The sequence below is a fragment of the Opisthocomus hoazin genome, chromosome 1 (genome assembly GCF_030867145.1).
Source record: "Opisthocomus hoazin isolate bOpiHoa1 chromosome 1, bOpiHoa1.hap1, whole genome shotgun sequence".
NCBI lineage: Eukaryota > Metazoa > Chordata > Aves > Opisthocomiformes > Opisthocomidae > Opisthocomus > Opisthocomus hoazin.
In genome coordinates, this window is record NC_134414.1 from 150,937,657 (window position 1) to 150,952,277 (window position 14,621).

General features: G+C 46.4%; 1 long non-coding RNA gene across 1 annotated transcript; it reads left to right on the forward strand.

Annotated features, from left to right (window-relative positions):
- Positions 1 to 6,623: 6,623 nt before the first annotated feature.
- On the forward strand, positions 6,624 to 9,163 carry LOC142360525 (uncharacterized). The gene is made up of 5 exons (XR_012763123.1): positions 6,624 to 6,702; positions 6,914 to 7,112; positions 7,788 to 7,935; positions 8,781 to 8,909; positions 9,012 to 9,163. It is a non-coding gene; the product is annotated as an uncharacterized LOC142360525 (long non-coding RNA).
- The last annotated feature ends 5,458 nt before the right edge of the window (positions 9,164 to 14,621 follow it).

Consider the following 14,621-nt stretch of genomic DNA (forward strand, 5'->3'; position numbering starts at 1 on the left):
AATATAAAAGAGAGAGAAAAGATGGTGACATTCTGAGAAAGAGCCTACTCACTTAATTTGTACCCAAACTACCCTTGAATGAAAGGGTTCTTTCATCTGAAGCATTGAGGCTCAATACACCTTTTGTTTTACATGAATCCGGAGGTATTCACCTCCTGTCACTTTACTGGTAAAGTGTTTTATCTTCTTTATAACTTGATTAGAAGATCTTTGTACTTGGCAGAATGTTCCCTTTAATGCTGGGCAGGTTGGGATGATTTGTGCATCTCTTTTTTTTTAAAAAAGGACTAATGATTCAGAAGCGCATTCCTTTTGAATGTCTAAAGTCAGGCACCTTGGAAAGTGTGATCCTGACAAGTGGTAAGAACCTGTTTTGAAAATCAGACTTCCTTTTTTCAACACGTCCCAAGAATACACGAATGCAGCACTTCCTTGTGGAAATGTACTAACAAGCTCATGCATAAACTCAGTCTTCTCTGGAAGCAACATGTTTTGTGTCTGGGGTGAGACTTTGAACTTGAGACGGAGTGTAGGGCCTCTGTAATCAGCACAGAAGTCTCTCTGCTTTTTTTTTTCCCATCCCCCTGTGGGGACATTGGTATGCTTCCTCAGAAATCAATGAAATGTTTTGGCAATGCGTAGTGCTTGGAAGACCTTATGGAATTCCCTGGTGTGGCTCTGCTTTTGCAGTTAATGGCAACCACTTGGGAACAGCAGAGAAAGAAATGCATTTCATGATAATCCCTTCTTTTTGTTCCTCACCCACTTATCTGAACTGCAATATGGATTTGTGCCTCTGATTTTAGGCACAGCACACCCATTGCTATGATTTTGGAGCACACAAACACTGACCCTCAGAAGAGGTTAGGTTTTCAGCAACCTTAGCATGATTTCTACCTGTTATAATGCCTTGAAAAGAACAGCTGCTGTGGCTGGGCTCTGGAGAAAGTCTCATGCCAGGCTTTAAATAACTATCTAGTTTATATTTTTAGTTAAAATCTGTGTCTACTAGAAGGTTCTAGTCCATTCATTTTCACTTGTGATCTAGGGTCAGATTCTGCACAGGTAAATCACCTTCCCCAGTACTGCGTGGATCTCTCGGACCTCAGTTACGCTAATGCTGACTTGCAGTAACCCTGAAGGCTCCAGTCAAATGTCTGCACGTTTACCCATGGATAATCAATAACACTCTGAGTTCAAAAACTGAGTGATTCTTTACTGGAGTCTCCCTCATTTGTCTTCCTGTGAATTAAGATATGGGGATCAGACACTACTACTTTCAAACAACGAACATGGTAGTCCTTCTTTACATATGAGGATTTGGGAATTATATTTTAACCAGGGCTGACTGAGAAGTTTCTGTGAGAACAGTTTTCTGATGGAAAATGCGTGTTGTCAGACACTGAGATTTTATGGGGAAAACCTTTTTGTTTTCCCCTCTCCCCTCCGGGACAACTGGACGGAGCGATCCTTGGTTGTCTGCTCACAAGGTTCCAGGGTCACAGGATCAGTGAAACTCAGGAGCAGTTCTCAAGTGGGGATGCACAGCAACCACGTCCCTGCCTGCCCCACTCAGCAGCATCGCTGGCAGCCAGACAGTGGGAAAGGGGAGCAGCAGAAAGACACAGGACTTTGCTGCTTAGCCTTATGGTTCCTATAAAGAACTGCTGCCAGATTCTCTTTCTCCTTAGCAGCAGCCAGGGAAAATGGGGGACAAAAGAAATGTATAGATAAGGCACCAAACCCCTTCACGGCATGCATCTAGTAAGTCGGAATTTCCACTAATGTACTTCTGACGCAGAGAACTAAGAAAAAGTGGAAGACGGGCACATGGTGTTCCTTCAGATTGTCATTTGGTTGGGTGTAAGAGGTCAGGTGAATTCATCTGACATGAGGCAGGAGTGGTCTGTGCAGCCTGATATTGCTTTTTTGCTACAGTGTTCTGCCTCAGCTAGATTCACCTGAAGTTTTCCACATAACTCAGAAATAAAGAGCAGATGAGACATCTCACAGCAGTATGTGAGGCCATGGATACCTCTGAATCTGTCAGTATAAAATGGATAGGCTTACACGTAATTGAAGGAACGCTGGAAGAAAATCCATTTAATGGGTTTTCAGTAGCACTGATGTCCCTATAATGATACAGGCAGAGGAATGAATCTCAGGTCAGTGTTGCCCATAGAAGATGTCAAGGAGATTGGAGGAGGAGCAGTCCTGTTTCAGAACATGTACTTGCATTACCTTGCAGAAACATCTGCCAAGGAGGCCCACTGCAATGGAAAGCAGCCCGACCCTTACAATGTTCAAGCAGGATGCGGGTACTCCTGCTTGGTAGAGAGCACTTCTTGGCTGCAGAAAAACAAATCTGTGCAAGAGCCCTCCTCAGGAAGCTTAGAAAATATTTGTCTTGTTTAACCTTCCTCGTACATTATGTGGGAAGCGTACACCGAGCATTTTACTGGGCTGCAATGGTCCCTACAGCCTGGGCATCAGGTGTTGCAAATAGCTCAGCAACTTTCTTTGCAGAATTATTGGTCACTTTGGGCTCACAAAAATAGGATGGATCCTTAAGGCTCCATTCCAATAGCTGGCTCTGATGACAGCTCAAAATGCCTTACAAAATGAAATACAGTTAATGCTATTTCTGTCCTGAGCTAATCTAGGGTGGTTTTTTTTTATTATTCTTAAATATTAATAGCAATGTCTCTATAAAAGATCTGAAGTCCAGAATTCCACATTTACCAATCATTTAATCAAACCATTCCTCATGTTAGGTGCTATTTATGCTAAAAAGGCTAATGGAGCACTTCTGAGCTGGGTAAAAATCTGCAAGATTAGGTTCACTATCATTGTGTGAAATGGTTCCCTTGGGAAAAATCCTAGAGAATCTGCTTCTGAGAACCTACTGGAAATGAGAGGGGTTTTGTTTGTTTTTAAAAGCCTGGAATATTTCATTTATTTTTAGATGTCTGGCAATTAATCTGGCTGTTTTAAGGATGCTTAAGCTCTTCATATAATCAAGTGAGGTTGCTTATTTTTCATCCAACGTCAAGATGTCAGCAACAGTTCTGATTGCATAGACCTGTCAGTTCAGTTATGTTTGCTTAATTGACAGTGTTAGTCTGATGGAGCCTTGTTTGCAAAATCTTAGTTCTCAGGGTTTCACTGGCCTATTGCACAGACAGAATATAACAGAAAAGGATTAGAAGATTATATTTCTGTAAAGAAAAATCCTAGATATCCTAAAAATCAGGGGCTACTCTGTCCAGAGTCATAGAAAGGGTCAGTGCATGATGATGTGTACAAGCAGAAACTGAAATTTCTGGGTTTTCAGGGCTGTGAAACTGAAACATGACAGTAGCTTCATCGTGCAAGTTCAAAACCAGTTTCCACAACAAATTTAAGGCTCCTCTTAATTTTTTAACAAATAACTTAGGGATTTTCCCACAGGGGCTAGCTGGCTGCAGTGAGACCAAAATCAGAAAGAAATTCCATTCTGAACTGCAATGACTAGCGTTTGAAACCTTGCTGAAAAGCTATGGGAGAGGCATAATGCATTTTTCATAGAAAGCAATAAAATATTAATTCCTTTTAGTGAGTTAGATGAGCACTATAAAAAAAGTATCAGAAATGGGGCAAAAGAACTGCATTATTTAACCACAGCCTTTTCATTACATATTCTTAAAAAGTTATTCGATATTTTGAGAGGAAAGAGACTTCTATAGTTATGGTTATTAGAGTAAAAAATTAAAATCTATTCAGTCTTGGGAGAGAGAATAGAGGCTGTAAGATGTTCTCCCTCCTTTCTTTCTACTCTCTTCTAAAGAAGCAAGCATCAACATTATAATTAAAGAATTTTGCTTGACACCTTTATGGGCACATGCCCTGTGCTGGAACAGCTTTTTATGAGACTGCTCATTAGAAAAACCCTCACCAAAGTTAGACCCTAGCTCCACGAACACTGACATGCTGGGCTCCCTCTGAGTGGTCCCAAAGAGGTTAGCGAGATTCCACCAGCTGAAGAAGGTTGCTCCCGTGCCTGTCCCCGCAAACGGTACCTAAGTTACTCTATAAGGCGTCTCATGAGTACAGGATTGTGTAATATTTGTTCGTTACAATCATCATCCATTGGGTGTTGACATCTTCACAGTAAGGCTTGACTCGGCAAGGATATACAAGGTTAACTGTACGTATATCTCATTAAACTCAGAAGGGTGATTCAGGAAGGTCCCTGTTTTATTTTGCAGGCAGCTTTTGCCTGTTCAGTGTGTTTTTAAAAGAAGAGTGGTGCTGCTGTTCTTCCTCCTCACAAGAGCTGCGGATTGGTTTGGCAGCCATCAGGAAACTGCTGGATATAAGTGGCTAAGACAGCTCTAATAGGAGAGATGTCATGGAAAGAGTGTGTGATTCATTGCTTTGAGCTGTGCACAAATACTTGGTTTAATTTGGTGTTAGGTGCCAAATTACATATCTGTAGTTTGACACCAGGACTAGGAGAGATCACATTTTCCATTTGCTCTTGATGATCCTGAAACACTTCCTCCCCTTTTGAGAAGCCTTTCCTGAATATCTCAGGTTGATCACATTCCAGTTAGATAACTAGATATCAGTGCTATAGACCTGCCTTGCGAGGAGCAGCTGGAGCTTGGGGAACATGCCCTTTCCTTGGAACTCCTTACTTTCTACAAAAGTTTTATAACAAAGTTATCCCAGATCTGCTACCCAGATTAACATACAAGGCTTGAAACTGCATCTAATGCTTAAAGTTGTGATTCTACCAAGCTCCAGACATTGAAAAATCCTAAAATTGAAGGACTCGTATCAGACAGATCTGCAGTATAACTCTCCATTTCCATTGCTGTTTAACAATTTTTCAGGATTCATTAAGTTGTGGTACAGTGGTTGTACACATAGGGAGGAAAGGGTAATGGCTGTTTTATCTTATATAATGTACATTTAAGCATGAGGAAACACTGTATTGCTGATGAAAACAAGGTAGGCAACATCCACTGCTTTCTCCTCCTCCAGTGAACCACTCTTTTCGTCATCAAAGGGAATAAAGTTGGTGAGACATGATTTGCCTTTGATAAATTCATGCTGGCTTCTCCCAATCACCTTCTCATCCTTCATGTGGCTGGAAACGGGTTCAGGCAGGATTTGCTCTTCAACCTTTGCAGGGGTGGCAATGCGGCTGACTGGCCTGCAGCTATCTGAATCCCCCTTCTTGAAAATGGGGTTTATATTTACCTTTCAGACAGCAGGAACCTTTCCCTGGTCACCGTGACCTTTGAAGATGATAGAAACTGGCCTTTGAATGACATTGGCAGGCTCCGTCAGCACCATAAAAAGCATCCTGACTGATCCCATAGACTTGTGTATGTCCTGTTGGCTTAAGCGCTCCCTAACTCCATCTTCCTCCGTTGTGGATAATGGTTTACTCCCACAGAATCTGCTGTTAGGTTCAGTGTCCTCCGAGGCCTGAGGTCCAACTTTGCTGATAACAACTAATGCAAAAAAACCCCAGTGAATATCCCAGCCTTTTTCTTGTCCTTTGTCCCTGCCTCCCCTGCCTCACTGAGCAATGGGATTGTTTATCTATTACCCTTCCTTTTTCTGCCAGTTTACTTACAGAGCCCGTTCCCACTGCCCTGAAATCTGATTCAGACTGAAAGCTCGTGGTTCTGCAGTGGTTTCCCAGAAGCTCAGGAATGAACAGAGATGATTTTGCATTGGTAATTCCTACCAGACATTTCATCCTCAACTTATCAGTGGCCCTTAAGGTTTTTGTCCAGCTTCTCCGCAATGCCTCACTGATTTTCAGCAGTTTTAGTCCAGAAGAAGAGAGAGCTCATGTTACAAGGCTGATGCTTGCATCTGTTTCTTATTGCTTTATGTTCAACGATCATCTTATTGTTCCAGTGGTCAAGAAGAGGGAAAGTTACCTCTGTTCTTTATAGCAATTAAGATGGGAGGACTGTGTGAATGGAATTAGTCTGCGTACTGTTTTTTGTACATCAGATTCCTCTGTTGGGTTTTAATTGAGTTCAGTGTCTATTTGGTCTATATTCAGTGAAAACAGTCCCCAAATACTGTTACTAAGCACAACATTATCTTAGAAGGGTCAGTAAAACCCTCTCTGCTCCAGCCAGAGGGTTTCTTGTTGATCCCAAGACTGTTCAAATAACATTTTTGCACGTTGATTGTCTACCTCGGGGCTAGTTTGCTTGTTTGTTTGTATTTGGAAAGCTTCTGCTAAAACAAACAAAGGAAAAAAATATTATTTGGCTGCCTCTGAAACAAAGTTGATGGAAAATGTTTTGCTTTTCCTGTCAAAATTTATTATATTCATTTTGCTGCAAAGCTTTACTACTTTTTGAGCAGAGGCAGGAAATTTGGTGGGGAGGCTGTTCTGATGTCATGATGTGCTTTTGCCATCCTTCAAGAAATTTGCTCAGTACATCCCTTTAACGTGTGTTTCCTTAGAGGCTTGTCAGAGATTTACTACCAAAATCCCTGAGGATCAGTTTGCGCTGAGAAGATCAGATGTTTCCACGGCAGTGGGAGGGGCTGTACTGGAGAACCAAGTCCTTGCTGCTCCTGTCCCTGCAGGACAGATGGGATAACAGGCAGCAGACCTGAGAGCTGTTTCTCCATGGCTCTCCCTGCCCACAGGCCGGAGAAGCGGGAAGGTGCATGTGTCAGGTGTGGAAGTGCACAGAGTGGGATGAAGGGAGAGGCAGCCTGAGATGAGAGAAGGAATGCAGTGCTGCCAGCTTCGGCTTCACGGGTAGCAACATGACCCTTTTTTGGCCAGATGAGCTCTGGAAGTTTCCATTTCAGGGGTAAACAGAAATGGCAGTGAAGGGCAGTTAGAAGCTGCAGAAAGGTCAAATTCTTTCCCTTTTCTTTGCAGGTGGGATTGAGACCGACAAGGAGAGCACGCAGAAAGAGCTGCATGGCTCCAGGAAGAAGTATTCCCTTCTGCTTTCTCTCGAGTGTAACTGTCAGTCTTCTGCCTACACTCACTCTAAGAATGCCCAGCGAGGAAACTGGAGAGACAACATTTATAGAGACACTCCACTCAAAGAGAAGATGGTGAAGATGCCTTACAGGTCAGGGCAGATGTGGGGCTGAGAGGCAGTGTTTACATATACAGAGGAATTATCAGTCAATAGAATGAGGACAGGCAGACCTGCTGTTTGGGGGACAAATGAGTTGTATTGAACCAGGGTGCAGGGGAAGATCTTTGTGCAGATAGGATAATTCCTCACAGCACTGCGTACCTGGAGGGGGACACGGGGACATGGGGTGGGGTCCTACCTTGGGGATAGTGAGTGCCCTTCACGTCAGAACTACACAAATCTCACTAAAATCTTTCTCTCTCAGTAGTGACCTGCAGCAGTGGCATAAAATAGAGATGGTGACATGTTACAATACAGGCAACATCTAACATCCTGTTATAACTTGTAATAAATAACATATTTAAATGTAATAAGTTTCTACAGGTTTTTTTTTGGGTTATTTCTAGTTTTATTTTTTTTTAATAGTGCTTAAACAGGCTGTATGTGTGTGTGCCTGTAGAGATGCCCCCGGTGGAAGTTCCACTGGCTGACCCCAAGCTCTCAGGGATGGGTATTAAGGGATGCTATAAGAGGCTGCCATGCCCAGCAGCTCCAGGACCCAGCGATTCCTCCTGCCTGGATGCTGGAGCCCAGCCCCATGTGCCCAGAGACCCAGAGGTCTCCTCCCCGAGCCAGTGGACATGGCTGTTGTTTTTCCATTTGCAGGCTGGACCAGTAGCAAGGCTGAGTGGGTACCCAAGAGACATGCACACTGATACAGCTGGCTACTCAGAATGACACAGACGAGGCACTGCCTTCCACAGCACCCACATGTAATGCTACCAGGACTCACACAGAACACAGCTATAGGCAGGTAAGTTCCCTTCCACCTCTCAGGATTGAAGTTCACTAGTGAAGACACACACACAACGCTCTTGAGGTTCAGCACATACACGCATCCTCATAGATTCCCCGAGTCCTAGCACTGCTGCTCTGTTCATCTGACACCCCCGCCCATACCCCAGCCCCCCTTACCCACCCCACAGGTCCCCCACTCATCAAGCTGGTCCAGCTCAGTGCTTGCTGGCGAGCAGACCCATGTACCCACACACTCATCTCACAGGCATCCCATGCTTATGGGACACCCTCCAAATACCAGCACGGACCCTCTGCCCACCCGACAACCCGTCCCCAGACCCAGGGCCTCCCACTCACCAGCCAGTGCAGCCTGGAGCTTGCTGGGGCATCACACACCCCCATCCCACGCAGCCAGAGCTAGGGGAAGCCACAAGCCCTCTACCCCTGGCACCCAGCACCGCCACCTGGGGTCCTGCATCCCCTCTGAGCCTGGTGAGAGGGATCAGGGGCCGGGCTAGGTCAGATGAGCGCTTTCAGAACACCATCAGCTGCTCACACATGGCCCATCCCCTCCTCTCTGTTCACCCCCCTTCCTCTAAGTGTTCCTCAACGAATTTTGCACAGTCGCACAGCCCCCACTCGGATACCCCCTGCTTCTCTTGTTGCCGCATGCTTATCCATTACAAAGCCCAGGGTGTCCCTCTCCAAAGCTGTGCCTGGAATTTCTCAATGGTGCATCACTTCGTGGCTGAAGACTTCTGTTTTATTGTCATTACCTCCATTATCCCTTATCTATCAGATTTGTGTCTCTGTGTGGTTTTCTTTTTCTCTTCCCCTTTATTATCACCTTTGCATTGAAAGAGTCCTTGACTGGACTACCTGAATGAAGCAGATGCTTTCTCCTTCCATATACCCTTACACTGGGTACAAGGCACTGAGGGGGATCATTGGCTGGACAACTTAGGAGAAAGTTACAAGACCCTTTACAAGGTAATACCCTGCTTATTTCTCTTTTGCAACATACAGCTACATATTCTCACTTCGTTAATATCAGCTCAATAATGAATAACCGACAGTGTTGTTGTTTTGTAGGATACCGCTCTCTCAAACCTCCATTGCATTATACGCATGCAAAGCCAAGTCTACTATAAAATTTTCTGTCGCAAACACCACCAGCTAAAAAGCGCTAGAGGTGCCACTGGCAGCGTGTGCAATCTGATCTTACCTGCGACTCCGAGCAAGAGCTTTCTGTACCTGAGCTAAAATAATTTTCCTCATTATGCACTTGGAAGAACTAGGAAGAGCTCTGCATCTGCACAAATGCAGAAGTACCAAATACCACAGCAAGATTTTAAAGAAATGCTTGTTGTTTTGAAAATCATGCCCTTCTCTTGCATGGAGGGAGAACTCTTGAAATATTTGGTGTTTGGGGAACAGAGACAAACCTAGACAGAAGGATTAGGAGCAGAAGGGACTGAGAAATGCAGAAAGATAGAACAGTGAACTGAAAGGGCTGGGAGAGGATAGAAGATGGGAACACGGGGAGGGGACATGGGCAGGAGCAGAGACACAGTATGTCAGGATAAACATTTGGGACCAGGTCAGGGAATATAGGGTAGAAATAAATTCAGGGATGGAAATTGAATGACAGAGTGCAGGAGCAAAAGAGGTTGAACAGAACCAAAAGAGGACAAAGTCCAGCTGAAGGGTGGGCAGACATCTCAAAGGAGTTGCATCTGATACTGCAGAACCTGAAGTTGGACATAGTGTTCATATGCCTCAGTAATTCTAAGCTGTCCATCTTTTTCTGGTGAAAGGTCTGCACACTGTTGTTATCTTCTGTCCCACACATTCATTTGCTCACACAGCATAGGGTTGTGTTGCGAGCCTAGAAATTGTGGCCATCTGGCAGGCCAGCATGTTTTTCATCCCATAATAAATAGAGTGCTGGAGTCCCCAGAGTACTTCTAAGGGGTGTCCCTATGAAAGACATCTGAGAAAAAAAAACAGGTTTACATGGAAAATGCATACAGGATTTAGAAATAGATGTTTTAAAGAAGTTTAAAAGTTACTCATCTGTAGGACAAAATTTTGGGTAATTTAATTTCAGTTTTAGTTTTTTGAAAGCCCAAGACAAACACAGCATTAAAGGCGCTTTAGGTTTACAGAGGTGAGTACTTGAAAGCTAGGAAATGCTTGCATGAAAATTTCTGGTACAACTTGCTTTTCCCTCCCCTTCTCTCTTTATTCCAGTATTGTGACACAATTTTTAGTCACACAGTGGTATATTTTTGCCAGTACAAGAACCTGTCCTCATTCAACGCACAGAAAAGATAGTGCTCCAGGAATAGTCCTGGGTGATACAGCGAAAGAGACTGTCATCTTCAGCTTATCATGGAAGTGTAATCCTTCCTTCATCAGTTAACGGTGGCACAAGCATCCTGTTCAAAGCACAGTGTAGAGACAGCCTGTGTAGTATTTTGTAAATGTGGAAGCACTGGAAACTATACACTGCTTTATTGTGAAATTACAACTGCAATCTTAATGGCACAGGGAGACAGTTCGCTCAAGTGTGTATGTGTGAACACACGCGTGTGTGCACGCACATGGGAATTCATTGTGCTGCGGCTGATGTTTCATCTCTCTAAGAACACCTCCACCGAGTTTGCTGGCTTTTCTTCAAATGGGTAACTAATGGGGAAAGGAGGGAACTTTCTATGGAAGGAGGAAAGGAGACAGCAGCTCAGAGAACTGGGAGGGATGCTTTCCCATCACAGAATAATCAGGGTTGCTTCTACCATGCGAAAACTGGGAAGTCTTATCACCACCCACTGTGGTAATGGTGGAAACTGCAGCGTGACGGATACATGGGCATTGTTAGATGCTGGAACTCTACTCACCCTGTTGCCATTTGATGCTTTGAGATCTGTAGTTACACAAATTGAGAATTTTTTGTATATTTTCTTCCCTCTTACACTTTAATGTGAACACAAAAGCCAATGTTTCATTTCCCGTGTTCAGTGAAGTCACTTCTCTTTCTTAGCCTAAGTGTGTCTAGCATTCTGCCAGATGAAGGGAGTAATGTTTCAGACCTACGCCTTCACTTGGGCTAGGATAAAGAGGCTGAAGGCACTAAATAATTTGGCCACTAACATTTGATATCATATCATTTGGCTAATAGGATGTTAATAAATAGATAGGTTCTTTCCTGGTTTCTGGTGAGAGAACAAAACAGGAGAACTTCTGTTTGAGTGGTGTGGCTAACAGCTTCAGGGCATAAGCAAATTCTGCTTCCCTCTCCTGTTAGCACTCTCATTTATAGATTCATGACTCTGAGTAAGTAGGGAGGTATGAAGGTGGCTGTAACTGGTACTGTGCATAAATGTAAATGACCATTTCAAACGTGGATGCTCTGCCAGCCATTACACTTTTTTAATTTCCCTGGCTATTGCTTTTTTTAGACGGTTGGGAGTTGTTCTACGTGTGGAATATTTTGGCTCCTGGGAGATGAATTCTACCTCAGGGCCACAAGCCTGTAGGAGGTTATGTTGTACCTCCTAGGCTACGTGTTAAGGTGTTGATGTGTGACTTCGGAGGTCCATAGTTCACTAAAGTTACTGAAGGTATGAAGGATTGTTTTTCTTACTGGGTAGGTTCCAGTCCCAACAGGATTTTTGCAAAAAGGATATAAAAACCATACTGACTTTAATACTGAGGGCCACAGGCCTACAAGTAAATGAAGAAACTAGCAAGGTTGCGGGGAGGAGATGCTCCATAACTGGAAAAAGTACCTGAATGTGGGAAGCAGGAGATAGTGGTAGCGCAGGAGCCATGGAGGAGAGAATTGGAAAGTTCAGGAGAAGATGGAGTGACTGGGAAATCCAGCAAGGCAGGAAGCGGATAAGGAGTTTTGCATAAGCTAGGTGAAAATCTAGGTAGCCACTTGGGGTATCTTAGTTTTGGAGTCCTTACCTTGAGGGTCTCTGAGTTTGATGTTCCTGAGAAAATGCTACATACCCATAATATTGTGGCAGCTGCAGTGCTGAGCACACCAAATCCAGCGAACGGGAGCTGAAGGGAGCCCAGAGAGTGGCAGCGCTGCCCAAAATGCTGACCCGCATTCAGGGTTGCCTAAGACATCCAAGGAACTGTTCGGTTTGTTGAAGCTGAACTGCTGTGCAGCAGACTGACAGGTGCCTGTCAGGGCCAGGCTCTGCCAGATGATGTCCCTCCAGCTTCTGGAGTAGGACGAGAGCCCAGAAGCAGGTGTCCTGCTGTGCTAGGCTCAGCAACAATTTTTCCCATCTGTCTACAAAGGGGTGTTTGTGCACCTTGGAATTAGTGACTGATATAGCCTGGGGGAGGACGTGGTCATCCTTAACTCTTGAACCATAGCAACGTCCCATAAGTGAGCTTGGAGATGCGAACCCAGCCACCGCCTCAAAGAGAAGCTGAACAGCACTTTTGGGCGGCACCGTTCTCGTGGTGTTGGCATCAGAGCTAGCAGCCAAGTAACCCTGCAGGGAGTGTTACGGTCCTGCCATGTGCCTTTCCGGAGCGCGGCTTGGGGTTCGCCTCTCGCCCCTCCCTGACGTCTCTGGATGTCCCTTGCCGTTCTTCTCCAGCCTTGCAAATTACGTGCCACCTCAAGATGCTGGCCCAGCAAGATCCGCACGGAGGCTGAGCGGTGGCAGCTGGCATCGCCTCTTAATATAGAAGTGAGGGGTGTGGCTGCACAGGCAGCGTGGTGCAGACCAGTTTGGGAACAGGCTGCGTGCTAAAAAGAGTTGAGCTGCACGTCGCAAAGGCTTGTGGGTTTAATACTGAGTCTGAGGCGCAGCGTCAGTGCACAGAGGGAAATGCAGTGGCTTCTCAGGGGCTTTCAGGAGCAATCACAGGCGGTATGTAGCAGCCTGCTCAGAGATGGACTGGGGCAGGAGGCGGGCAGGGCAGGTAGATGTGGCCAGGCGGGACTGCAGCACACGTGGAGGCACCTGAGCTCCCTGCAACGCTGCTCGCTCAGGTAACACGAAGACCAGAGCTGTGGCAGCCTGAAATGTCTGCGTGGGCTGGAAAATTGTCCTGCAAACTGTAGCAGAGCTCCACGGTGTCTCTGCTGTGCTGCTTGGAGCTTGCTCGTTTAAACCCAGCGCAGAATGAGCTCAATCACAGCAGTGATTGCAGTGTGGATATGCCCTGTATTCTCTTATAGACTTCGGGAGCTTTCGCATCCCTCCCAAAAGCTGTTCTTAAAGGATTTCTCAACAGTTAACCACATGAACGAATAAATCACAATTATGATTCAAATAATCCTGTGAATGAGTAACTCATTGTATTAATTGAAAAAGGAATCTCAGCAAGAAGCATTTTACTATTACAAAGGTAAACATTGATTCATTTTTTCAAAAGAAAAGGTATATTCTCCAGAAAAGTATTTTTCATCTGGCTGCCGTACCCTAATTATGTATAATATGAAAGAAAAATACGCTTCCTTGTGTGACAGCCATCTTCATATAAGTGAAAAAACATGCTTCCTTTTGCAACAGCCTTCTTCAATGCTAATGAGGGAGAAAGGAAAAAGGATTAGGCGGCATTTAAATCGTATTCACCTCCTTCCTGAGGACAGAGCCAGACAAGGCATCCATAGTCAAAATGTCCAGAGCCTGAAGTAACTGAATATTACCAGCTAGTTAGCAAGGAACTGGGAGGAGGGGTAAAGAGGAGAACGTTTTTTTCTAGATCTGTGCTGCCAAGAGACAGTGCAGGGTAAGCATATGGCTCGCAGCCAGCAAAGGCATCGGATACGACGACGATAAAAGCCTGCTTAATAATATTTCGCACCGACAAAGGGCTTTCAAGGGAAAGTCAGACTTTCGTCCTGGGAAGGATGAAAGCAGCCTCACCTGTTGGCCCCGTTTTCGGAGGCAGCATGTACACTGCCGTGAGTTTCTCCATGCTTTCAGACTCCGAGGGTGAGACGGATGGAGCAAGCCACAGGTTTCGGAAGCCAGAAGGGCCGGCAGTCTGCTTGCCCGCGACAGGCAGTTTTGGCTCCCAGGGGGGCTGAGCGCCCACCGCGTGGTGGTCAGCAAAAAGACCGAGCAAGCTCACCTGTTCGGTACCTGCGAGAGGGGGCAAACTCCGTCCCCCCCAGGTGAGAGGAGAGAAACCGCACCTGTCCGCGCCTTCCCCCAGCTGCGTGACGGGCTGCCTCCATCCGCGGATGCCCCTGTCCCGCTTGCATCGCGGCAATGACCTTCACGAGCGGAGGCCCGCCAGGGACCGGCTCAAGGTCAGCCACAGCCCGCTGGACTCCCCGCGGGGGTACCCCGAGCCCAGAGCCGGGTGCGCGATGTCCGTGCGCCTCGCTGCGTGGGTCCGCGCGTCCCTGTCCCCCGCCCCCCCCCCCTCCCCCCGCGCGGCTGCGTGGACCCTCTCCCTCCGTGTGACCACGCGTCTGCTCGCACGCCTCCCCCCCTCCCCTCCAGTGCGTGTGCGCGGCGGGTTGGGGGGGGGGGGGGGGGGGGGGGGCAGAGCCGTGCGCGCCGCGCAGCAGCGCGGTGCCCCAGCGCGGGCAGAGCGGGCCGGGGGAGGAGCTGCGCGGCGCCAGGAGCCCCGCGGAGCGCGGCCGCGTCGGGGCGCAACAGGCGGGGCGCGGGGCGGGCGGCGGCGGGCGCTGAAGGCGAAGCGGCGGCGCCGGCG